Source organism: Cydia amplana, chromosome 16, assembly GCF_948474715.1.
Source record: "Cydia amplana chromosome 16, ilCydAmpl1.1, whole genome shotgun sequence".
Lineage (NCBI taxonomy): Eukaryota > Metazoa > Arthropoda > Insecta > Lepidoptera > Tortricidae > Cydia > Cydia amplana.
The window spans coordinates 11642672-11655856 of NC_086084.1; the positions used below are offsets into that span (position 1 = coordinate 11642672).

Here is a 13185-nt window from a genome sequence, read left to right on the forward strand (position 1 = left end):
AGCTGCCTAGTTCCTTCTAGATTACTAAATTTTCTCGTTTATATCTTCAAAGACAGCCAAAGTCGTACTCTTATCTCGTATCACCAACTGTTTATAAACCGGCTACAAAATATCGTTATTTTTTATTTTTTTTTATTTAAGTAATAACTTTATTGCTTATTCGTTATATTAATATCATCATCATTCTCTTACCCTTGTCCGATTCACTTGGGGTCGGCGCAGCAAGTCTTTCTCTTCCATATGAATGAATGAATGAATGAATGAAATCGTTTATTCACAATGAACATATGGTAAAAATAGGATCTTAATTTAAATACATTGCTTCCCATTATACATTCAGTCAATATAGACATGTGAAAATATTTGTCAGTGATATCACTCAGTCATTTAAAATTAGATACACTTAAAGGATTAATGACAATTTTCGCAAATATTTTATACCTCTCTGTCACCCGTCATCTCATCATTCACTTGCGTACGTTTCATATCGCCGGGTGAGAATACGTTTGTGCCATACACCACTTACATTGGTTTACAGGAGAGCGAAAAGAAGCATAAAAAAAAAATTCTCGAAAAGTTTTACATATAGGAAATATTGAACTTATTTATCATTTAGGCACATATGTTTACTATTTATAGTACTTATACAAATATTGTGAATATAGTGGTAATCATGAAATAAAAGCACTTTTATTATTGCCATACCCGTTTTTGATGAGTAAATGTTAAGGTGGTTCGATTCTCATACAAAATTCAATCGACTTTCATTAAGTAACTACACACTATTACTACATAAATATTTCCGCATTTATCTTCTTTCGAATATTCATTTTTGCTAAATGAATAGGAAAACAATGTTTCATACAGAAATCATGCAAAAATCATAGTTAACTTTTCATCAATTTTACGTATGTGTGCGTCACAAATGTCGTGTACGGATACATTTGCGACGTTGCCATACCATTTCCGACGTTGCCGGGCTGACCACGGCGTGAATTTGAAGTGCCGTCATGTTTAGTGCAATTTTGTTGACCTACCCGATTTTGTTGAATAAGTGCCCGAATTTCGTCAGCTTAGCTAAGAACTATCATGGTGCGTTTTGTAAACAGTCGCTTTTTTGCTTACAAACGGAAGGTTCCCGGTTCTATCCCCAGTCATTGTATGCTGGGACATAACTTTTTGTATTTTTTTTACACCTAAATTTCGTATTGTTTTTTTTATTTTTATTTTTCTTATTTTCAAAAATCGATTGATTAAGTATGGGCTAAGCGTATTCGTTTAATTTTTACAAAGATAATTAGAAATTATACTCTACCTAATCTCTTTGATTTTTACAATCAGGACATCCTCACAGCAATAAAAAAGAAATGTATAAAATTTCCTGTGGTTGAAAATAATGGAATTTTGTCTATGAATGAAAAACACAATTATTACTAGTTACTACCAGGTAAGTAAATTATAACTTGATTATAACTTTATTAGAATCCATATTGTTGCATCATCTTTATTCCTATTACACTAGAGATTTTTTCCTATCATGATTCATGATAATTATATTTCTTTCAGGTACAGGGACTACTACGGATAACAAATATGAAAAAATGTACTGTAGGTACTTGAATTCATAATAAAAAAAAGTTTTCCTTTTATTTTACAATTACCTACTACTTTATTAGAGGCTGGGGAGTAAGGGATTGCTTTACTTGTAGAACAAACTATTAGCGCTTTAAAAAAAACCTGATACCTGACACTTACAAACCTGGACTTCCTTGGGCTCATTCTACTAAGAATCGTCAGTAGGTATTCTCCATCCTAGCATAAAAAGATATCCTAAAATGTCGGTCATTACGTCAGGTTTTAGTATCAAAAATGTTTCCCAGCCTGCGTGACGTAGCGGAAACTAAAACTTCTATACAAATATTTGGGACATAGTTTTTATATTAGCTTCAGGATTCAACAAGAATATGCTAGTGATTCTGAGTTGGAAGAACCCAAAAAGATCATAATCTGAGAAAATCAGGTTATTGATTTTTTTTTTGAAAATGTTGATAAAGTAATTTTTTGATAATAGCGACTCGCCCCGGCTTCGCACGGCTTAACAAATTATACATAAACCTTCCTCTTGAATCACTCTATCTATTAAAAAAACCGTATGAAAATCCGTTGCGTACTTTTAAAGATCTAAGCATACAGACAGACAGACAGGAAAGCGACTTTGTTTTATACTATGTAGTGATAGTGATAGTGATGATGATGATACTGAATATCTGGGGGAAGCGCTGGTGGCCTAGCGGAAAGAGCGTGCGACTTGCAATCCGGAGGTCGCGGGTTCTAACCCCGGCTCGTAGGTACCGTCGTACCAATGATTTTTCGGAACTTTTGTACGAAATATCATTTGATACCTATTTACCGGAACTTATTTATATACCGATACCTATTTTTCGGTGAAAGAAACCAATGTGAGGAAACCGGACTAATCCCGATAAGTTTACTCTCTGGGTTGGAAGGTCAGGGCAGTCGCTTTCGTAAAAACTAGTGCCCATGCCAATTCTGGGATTAGTTGCCAAGCGGACCCCACGCGAGGAAGAAGAGATTGAATATCTGAGAGACCGACCAAAGCTCAGAAAACATATAAAAACCCAAAAATGCGCGTTTTCTCACAGATCAGACCTAGCTAAGAGATCAAACCCCTTATAGCAAATTTCATCGAAATCGTTAGAGCCGTTTCTGATATCATCCAAATATATAAATAAATATATATATATAATGATTACTCGTTAAGATAACACAAAAGGGACAAAAATAAACAAAATGAAATTACCTACTCGCACCAGTCTTGAACCCCAATCCTCTTGCACGTATTTCCACGAACGTACCATAACGCTATTGCAGCATACTTACGTTGTGTGAAATTGTCTACTACAAGCATCACGGAAACACTGTTTGCATGTGTGAGTTATAGTAGGAAAAAGCATGACAGCAACACTCCGTCGACTTTAAAGGGTGGTTTATGAACAATGAAGTATTCAATGTTTATTTTAATAGTTCAATATTTACTTAAAGAGTTCGCTAAACATACTTTTAAGTATACAAATAACAAGACCATTCCACAAAAAAATAAAACATGAAATTTTGCGAAAGTGGCGCCATCTAGCGAGGGTTAAGCTTTGAGTAACCTAGTCGAACCACCTTAAACGTATAATGTATGATATGACACAAACGTTTTGGGTATGTCACACTTTTGTGATAATTTTCTCTTAACAGAGTGTAATTATCCTATAGTAAAATGCGGATATGGCACAACATTAAAAAAAAAAATATTTTTCCAAAAACCGATTAGTGTCAATTATAGCATATTTTTTGTTATTTTAGAAATCATTGAAAAACGATTTTGCTCAAAAATGGATATGGCACAAACGTATTCTCAGCCGGCGATATCATTCTCACACAGTCCATCCACCTTTTCCTTTTTCTTTTTATTTGTTATATTTATATATTATGTGTTTATAACGTAAAAATTTTAAATGTTATATAGTCCTTTAAATGACAAGATAGTTTTGGTTCGCATCCGGAATGTAGGCTCCTCGTGTATTCCCTCAGTAAAACATGCTGGAATCTACAACTCTTCCCACAAACTTGAATAAAGTCTGGCAGCAGCTAAAGTTGCGCTCGCTTTGACTACATATTGTTTGACTATTGGTGTACCGTTATCCCCAAGGGTATGTTGTGGCGAGAAAATTACTACAACGAGCCTTAATTCAGCGTTTGGTTGGTAATTTACTCCAACAACAGCTAATGGTAGTAATTCTAAATTACTTATTAGTATAAAATGTTAATACAGTAATTTTATACATTTAGCGTTTGCGTCTAATCCATTAGATCCGATTTTTTGCAGACTTATTTATGATGTTGACACAATGAATAATCCAAGTTTGTGACCTCGAGCGCCGAACGCAACTTTGTCGAAAATCGAAAAAACCGCGAAAATTTCGTTTTTTTCTTTCTTCTTTAAAAACATTTCAGGAAGGTACTATCAAAAACTAGTCCTTTAGGGTTATAATCGCCCAAATCTAAAAGAAAACCGAAATTTTCGCAGTTTTTTCGATTTTTGACAAAGTTGTGTTCGGCGCTCGAGGTCGCAAACTTGGATTATTAATTGGGCCAACATCATAAATAAGTCTGCAAAAAATCAGAACTACCGGATTTGACGCAGAAGAGCCACGTTACAAAATTCTACAATTTCACTGGATTATGTTGGCTGTCGTTGAACTTTATTGTTCTCTTCATATCTGTTATAGGTAGGTACTTCATTTTGTATTTCTCGTTTACTCGGTCTAGAGTTACAAACGCTTATATCTTCGTTTGTCTTATTGTACACAAATTAATTTGAAGATAAGATAAAACAACAATCACCTCTGGAATGCTGCAGAAAATATCTAAATCGATGTCGATGTCCTTGGTCATTGACACTTGCGGACTTTGACTCCTTATTTATTTACTTTCAAATCCAATACAACTCATTGGTTATAGGGTATTTAAATGTATTTATTTTACACAATGCATTAAATAAAGCACCAGCAGATTAATAGAGAAACGTAGACAGCGATCATTTTGAACACAATTTCTATTTTAAAACCTGTATAATACTATAAAGAGTAGGTAATTTGATCGTGACGTCACATGCTAGTGTTTCATCTAAATTCCATAGTAGCAAAATCGTTTGACAGTTCGAAAAAAGTGACTGATTTGCCTAGTAATCAAATACCCTATCCCTATTGTGTACATCACACGAATTTCCGATTGAATCCTATTAGTTAGAGTTTAGCAGAGCGTTGCGGTCCTTGCGGTGCAAGCGTGCAATTGATACGTTTGGCAGGCGACGTGCCGTATTTTATAATGATAAATGATAATTAATCAATTTCGCTCTCCAATCCTCTTTTCTAGTTTAGATTAGTAGCTAAATGCTGATGTGGTATAAAACGCCAGTAATGGCAAATGCGAAATGGTGCGTTTGTACCTATGAGGCTAACAAAACTTTATACTTTACAGTTTGCTTGTAGAACTTCAGGGTATATGTACTTATTTACTTTACTTACATCTAATTTGCTGATGTTATTGAAAAATTTGGCTATTTGGCAGCTAGGTGCTTTGGATGTAATTTCCAAACATTAGTCAATTTCTGATATCATGTTTTAATCTGTAATATCTGGGAGACCGAGCTTTGCTCGGAAAACATAATTATAAAAACTCGAAAATGCGCGTTTTTCCAGAGATAAAACCTAGCTAGATCGATTTTTCGCCCGCAAAAACCCCCATATAGCAAATTTCATCGAAATCATTAGAGCCGTTCCCGATATCCCCGAAATATATATACATATAAATAAATAAATAAATAAATAAATAAATATGCAAGAATTGCTCGGTTAAAGGTATTAGATTGAGGTCCCTATAGTGATACTTTAAAATCTTTAAATCCGTGCCTACGTAGAAAACAATAGTCCATTCAATCATTTGTATTCGAGTTTTACTTACTTTGATGTGGTGGAATATGTTCGCAAGAAGATCCGGTACGAGCTGAAAGTGTTCCAGCTGCGATCGCGCCACTACGTGCACTTCACCTCGTTCGTGGTGCGCGTGTCGCGGCCGCTGCTGGAAACCATCGCGAGCTCGGACTTCTAGCCGAAGGCGAAGGGTGTTGTGTTTCGGCGGTTCCGTGGGAATCTGCCAAATCCTACACCGGAACAGGCGACACAACAGAAAACCACCGTGTCGGCGAAATATTTTATTTTATTTTTTATTATTGTATGTATGTTCGTTTGTAAGGTATGTATCTATCGGCCTTAGTTGCCTGATAATAAACGATATTTGATTTGATTTGATTTACATTTCTCATTTATTTTTATCATTAATTTTCACTTCATCATCTTTTGTTCGTATTACAATCCCAATAAAAAGTCTCATCAATATCTCAGTCTGTCCAAGGACGTCATCCTACACGTCATTAGCATTACTATGTAAACACGATGTAAACAAAGCGGATACGTCACACCATAATTGTCACCGGCGTGTCATAATTATGGCATATTGTCGATGCGTAGTCGACATTTATATGGAAACTGGGTGTTTATTTTAGGGGGAGATTCTCTCGAGAAACAGGTCAGGTTCAAGGCACAAGAGATAACTGGGATATCGCCACCTTCATTAAAGTCATAAAACGACAATTGGAACTTTCAATAGTAAGATCTAACATTAATAAAGCTTATTCAGTACCTACCTACGCGAGGCGCCCTTCGTGAACGCGACTAAGGGCCCGATTCGGATTTTGAACTAGATATCTATTGGACATCACCAAGATACGACAACTATATTTTTTATATTTATATAAAGCATTGAATTTAATATACATTTAATTTACACTTCAAAAATATAGGTAGTTAACTGATTAAACATACAAATTATAAACTAAAATAAACCTAAGAATGAGTAAAAGTAACTTAACAAATAAAATATCACCCCTCACTCTGATTGTCTCCCGGATCAAATGTGCCAAAAATACTGGCCGCATTACCCCGCTGAATGGCCAGTGATATATGTTGGACAAGGAAAGAACCAGAGCGGGGGTCACAGCCCCTATCCCTTAAACGTCGCCCTATATCCTTAATAAAGGCTTTGGCCTCGGCACACCAAGGCCCCGCCGTCTCGACGGCAACCGGGACGAAATCGTACATTTGTTCAAGGTTCGCGTACTTGCTGTGCTTCAACCTAGCAGCACTTTCAGCCGCTGCACCTGCCTTGTTCACCGTGCGCGCGAGATGAGTGGGTGCAAAAGTACTCACACACGTGGCATCCCAAAGCAAGCTGCGGCCCTTCGCCCAAGGAACAAGTGTAAGACCATCCGGTCTCTTACCGTCCAAACGACTTAGGCCCTGGGGCTCCATGATACATGGGACGTTCGCCGACACCAAAGCTCGCCTTATTAACTCATTGATGGCACAGTGCCTAGGTATCCTACCCACACACCGTAAGCAGCTTAGCCCGTGGTGTCCATCCGTCTGCACCATTACCCCGCACTTACACTGATGTGGCTCGCACACCTTGCCCCCGATTCTCAGTGCTACCGCCATCCGTAACGTGTCATTATCAAGTAAGGTTCCCAAGTGTGGTGTCGGCAAGGCATGCAACCATGCCCCGGACTCAGGTTCCCTAACAGCCTTTAGCCTGGCAACGTCCTTCCCCACAGCACTCTCCAACAGGCCCTTATGCCACTCACGGCACAAGATATCATCCCAAAGTCTTTGTGAAGAGGGGTTTTCTGGTCGTTCAACTCCTGCAAAGCGGCACGACCACTCGGAAAGAGCCTCCTGAAGAAATGTAATACAGATATTGCCACCATTGAAGGAAAGAATTCTAGTGGCAAGACCTGATGCCGCATGAGATGATGCTAGGAAAGCCACCAAACCGACGTCACGCATGCAACGTACCCCCAGACCCCCATACCGAACAGGAAGTGATGCCTGGCGCCACTGTGGTTCATCGAAGCTGACATTCAAAACACCCTCTAAGCCCTGACGAAGTACACGATCAAACACCTGTACATCTTGATCAAACCTCCATATCGGTGCAGTTCTCAAGATATACGTCACACGAGGCATTGCAAAGCAGTTTCGTAGAAGAATGAGTGAAACGTGCGCCGACAAGTGTTTGAAATGTACAAAAGCAGACTCCAGCGCCTGAGTCTTGGCCTGAACCGCCGAGCTCACCCCCTCTGGAAAAATGGGTGCTCCTAATAAGGAAAATGAAGTTTTGTTCAGCAGCCGGAGACCTGGAAAAACCGACTGGAAGTTAGGCACGGAATCTAATGCTGAGGTACCACATGGATACAGCTCACATTTTGTGGAATTTACCTCCAGCCCAATTGATTGCAAAGCCGGTAAGAGCCTACTCACATCATCCAGAACTACATTAGGGCTTCCTCCAATAGTGCCATCATCCAAGTACCACACATTCAATGGTGACTGCAAAGTCGTTATACAATTCTGTATCGCAAGACAAAATACCAGAGGACCCAACGGATCTCCTTGTTGAACACCAACCTGTGATGAGATCGTGCTGTCACCAAAGAACAGGTTACTCGGAGAGGAATAACATTGGAAAAGAAAGGGATACAAAGTTGGAACACATGTCTTTACCTGTTCCAAAATTATATCCCTTTCTACCGAATTAAATGCGTTCTTGACGTCAAGCTTCAATATAACGGTATCGCTGTTCTCACGGGACTCTGCAAAATGCCTAGTCGCATGGATTGCCGCCTCGCAACCTAAAGGAGTGCCAAAACCTATTTGACGTGGCTGAAAATATGCTGCCATCTCATCCTTTACTGAACGGCAACCCAATTTAGCAACGAGTCGCCGTAAGGTTGTACCTATTGCAATGGGCCTTACACCTCCATCTTTTTTCTCTAACGCGCATAAACTCGCACCATATAAATAAGGGCAGACTTGGGGGTTAAGCATGCCACGTAAAAGAAAATTACACAATTTAGTAAGCGATTCGAGAAGTTTGTATCCATTGTCGCCCACATTTAGCGAGGTGAGTTCCTTCAAATGTTGTGGGCGAAGGCCATCTATGCCGGCAGCAGAGCCATTGTAAAAAGAACCAATTGCGTTAGTAACGTCGGATACTGATATGGTAAGAAAAGGACTCGTTAGGTCAGGCTCAGGCGGAAAATCAAGTGGTCTAGAAGGTGCAGGGTGCTTAGCCCTCAGAGCCTCCAGAGTGTCGGCACTAGATGGAGCAAGAGAAGAATCGGACAAAAGAAGACGAACCGCCCCTCTCAAATCTCCATCATGAACCTTGCCTTCTATTGCCCGGTACAAGGATGGCGGTTTGTGGCCGGCTGTATCAGGAAAATACAAACTTGAACTGTCAATGTTTTCCTTAACCTTTATTTTTAAGATCTAGCCTGCCAAATTTGACATTTCCGCGATTCTGGAGAAACTTACTCTTGAACGATTTCCACAATGTCTAAAACATCTCGTTATGTATTTGAAGATCTCAAAACGATTTTGAAACGTTTTTACCACGATAATTTAACGTAAAAGTGACATTGGTTGCCCGAATTGAGCTGCAAAAGATATCTAGTTGAAATCTAAACTACCAGGTATATATATCGGAGAAGGATGGTCCTAATGGCGGTGGGCGCGTGGTGGTAGTACCTAGATGTATTACTTCACAGCCAAAATAGTCGGTATGCCACCAATGCATGAAATAAACATTCGGACCGCCAACCATACTAGTGCCTACTATATTTCAGTACCGAGAAGATTTAACCCGGCAACAAACTCGGCGGGACACATCTTTTCAAAACAACACAAAATTTCTTTATTTTTACAAAAGTAAGCTTCTTAATGGCACATAAGAAATCAAAATAACACTTGGAATAAAGCACTTAGCTAAACGGTTAAAGAACGTGAGAATCTATAAGCTTTCAGAATAATCTTTCAGGTATAAGCCTTCAGGAACGTAGCGAATTAGGCACGAGCTTGGCTAACGTCCGATCTCTAGCGCGGTCCGATCAAGAAGAAGGAAGCCAGTTCCAGCGGCGGAGCCAACTGCTCCCGCCTCCAATTCAAGTTGGTAAACCTGCCTGACCAGTCTACCAACATAACGACAAAAATGTCCACTCGTGCCTACGTTCACTCAAGATACACCTCTTGACGTTCCAAAGCCTTCTACCTGTCATTCATTCATTCACTACGCAACTTTATTATTTCGTTACAAGCAAATAATACGTAGCCAAACATTGCTAATCGACTTTATACAGGCGGTTAAAGCTATGAACTGTAACACTGCAATACGTCCTTCTGGTGTCTCGCTCCGACATATATATCTAGTACATATCGTATCGTTCTCTTCTCTAGAACGGATCTTGTTTTCCGAATACCGCGGTTACTCATGCACTTTTAGTGCTTGAAAATGGAGACCTAATAGGCTCACCGAAACATGTCGCGCCACTGAATAAAAATACGTGAGTTAAACCGTAAAATTACCATGTAAGTATGTCTTGCAACAGTTTAAATTCGAGTTAGATCTCAGTTCTTTTTTTCAAGACGTTCCCTTCATTATTATCGAAAGTTTTAAAGTGGAATCAAATACGTATTCAGCCTATGCAATTCCATTGAAGTGTCTCGTGTTTTTCAAAACGCATCTTAAAATAACCTAGTCAGCATTCATAAGTTACAACAAGAAGCTTCTCACATTTTCAGCATGTGCCCAGAACTTACACAATAGTTTTAGACCTTTACGTGAACGTGTAACCACCACATGACCTTACTTTGAATACGTTTCCTAGCCAAGTGGGCCATCGCCTGTGACTTACAAAACACGTGCCGCTCTGAGCGACACAGATCACTTAGCCAATAGACGGCGCGAATAAGACAGCGCGATCACCACACGTAGCCACTTCTATAGGAAATTCGGATTTTGTATTTATAAGGGCACAAATGCTCCACCACCATATTTGCAGTAGGTATTGGACTATACATAGTTGGGAAGTTTTACGGTATTTAACTAAGTACTATACAAACGACTGGAACAATTTATACTTACTTTAACAGCTTACAAATTAAAACAGCAAATTTGTGGTTAATGCCGGTCCTCAGATAGGTAGTAAAATGTGTTGAATTTGAATATGTACCTAACATGTAAAATTATGTTTTTATTCTTTTTGTGCGTAAAACAGTTACTTACCCATTTTGATAATAACAAAATGTTCTGTTGAACAGCAACTTACTTCCAAGCGGCCACTTGCAGTAATACTGTTTGCTATAATAATTTTAACGTCGACCGTAATTTCAATTACTTAAGGGTTTTATTCAAGATTTTACTCTATTTCTTCATAATGAAAAGAAGGTCTCTCGCAATATGGAAAAAAAAACTATCTAGAAAAAAAATGTTTTTGCTTGTTTAATAGTGTAAGATACAACGGAGTCTATTAGGATGTAGTCTCTCCAGGGGGGTAAGTGGAGGTCGCGACCGGCGCCGCGTTGGCGCGACACAGCGGGCAAAAATATCGCGATCAAATTTCAGGGATTTAAACGCGCCGGATAATCCTCGCGGGGTGATGAGGAACAATGTTTCTGTTGTAATTCATTGTCGGTGTGTGCCACGTCTGTGGGGAGATGAAACAAAGCGGCGGAATGTGTTTTGGGCACAGTGATGACGGGAAATCACTTCTAATTCACTCAAGTCTTCTGTATTTCCGGGCAAATGCGATTTTCTTCAACGGGAGACTGAATATGAACTGAGCCAATATACTCATTGTTTGGTTTTCTGTTTTCACTTTCCATCAGGTGGCACTAAGGTGGATTGCTGATATTTTTATTTTTACTAGTAGCTAAACCTTCAAAAATTATTTTAACTGGTTTTAAATCCTCTCGACTTTTAACTTCCTCATGTTATATCATAATCTGTATCTATCTAATACCTTTAAACGAGCAATTCTTGTATATTTATTTATTTATATGTATATATATTTCAGGGATCTCGGAAACGGCTCTAACGATTTCGATGAAATTTGCTATATGGGGGTTTTCGGGGGCGAAAAATCGATCTAGCTAGGTCTTATCTCTGGGAAAACGCGCATTTTCGACATTTTATATGTTTTCCGAGCAAAGCTCGGTCTCCCAGATATTCTAACGTTTATAAGATAAATATATGTATTAACTTCAGAAGTAGTAACCCACAATTAACTAATACCTATGTATTTCTTTTGTTTCATGTACCTGTCACTCCTTCAATTCCACAAATCAGGTAAGCGCAGTTCTCTCAGTTGGTACTTAATTACCTACCTAGTTGTATACCTACTGTACCCATGAAGTCTTGGCGTACGTAAATGTAATATACATTGAGATATATGGCACTAAGGCTACAATTAGCTGGTCATCAGAGAACTATGCTTCTCCGACCACTTCATTATTATCAAGGATGGCACTTGAAGTCTTAATCCAATCCCAGTGCCTTTGAGTGACAAACCGCCGACCTTAAGTGTACGATCCATGTAGCTACATGTAGCTTATGTTATTAAACTTGCTTCTAGCTTTTATGAGTAACTTGATTTATGTTATAACTTGTTCCTAATAGATACGGTCAGTGTGCGTATGGGTTTGCTTTTGATTTTGGTTCTTTTGTGTGTTTTAAGGGAGAAGGTTGCTGTCAAGCCATAATTTTGTCTTGCACTGTGTCTTTTTGTGTTCGTTATTTTCCCTACAACCGCTTTAGTGACTTAGTTTTGCAACCAATTGTCATAAAAACGGCTGGAGAGGTTATAAACCCTTTACTGTTGCAGACCTCTTAAACTCTTTTTGAAATCGATAAGAGGTTTGCAACTTTGGCCGAAGTTTGTCAAAATACTGATTGATCTATTAACTGTACTCATTTATATTGATATTGCTCGAGATTGCTACAGTTAAATGTAAAATAAAGACAAATGTAGGTACCTACTTCCAAATATGGATTTCACCGCACGGCCCGTGTGAGGCAAAACAGTGGTTTGACAGTTTTTAAAGGTTGAAATACAATGATTGAGTAACATCCTTAGTGCTTATTTAAAAACACTAAAATATTATATCAATATTAGTGCATCGTGCCTTTTGAATAGACTGGAATGAAGACCCGTATTTTACTATAAAAATTGGTATCATATTTAGCGTTTCTAAATACGCCGGCTATTTTCTCGACGAGTGTCAGCGACCTTAACCTTCAAACTATTTAATACCTAACAAGAACATGATCTGGAATCAAAATTAACCCCGTGCGTGTAATTAATGCAGAATAAACTCCTGTAGAACACGAACCGAGTCAATTAAATAGCAAATTAGTTTAGATCTTAGTTACAAGTTACAAATTCCACGACGGAGGTACTGATGGTAAGGACTAGAGTCTTTTGAGTTTAACACATGACACAGTTCTTTTTTTATTCTAGTCATTTAAAGTCTATTTTTTTATTCCGTAGACTGAAATGACATTTCATAGTATGAACATCATGTGTCATCCCATACTATGAAATGTCATTTCAGTCTAAGGAATAAAAAAATAGACTTTAGTCAGTCTTTTTTAACGTTGAGTCTTCTGACGTTGTTCATAAAGGATTCAAAACGTCGGGATGTATTTATTTTTTATTTCAGT

At 38.4% G+C, this 13185-nt stretch overlaps 1 protein-coding gene across 1 annotated transcript in view; it reads left to right on the forward strand.

Annotated features, from left to right (window-relative positions):
• LOC134655120 (receptor-type tyrosine-protein phosphatase kappa) overlaps positions 1 to 13185 on the forward strand; it is a 228842-nt gene that overhangs the window by 146752 nt on the left and 68905 nt on the right. The window lies entirely within an intron of this gene.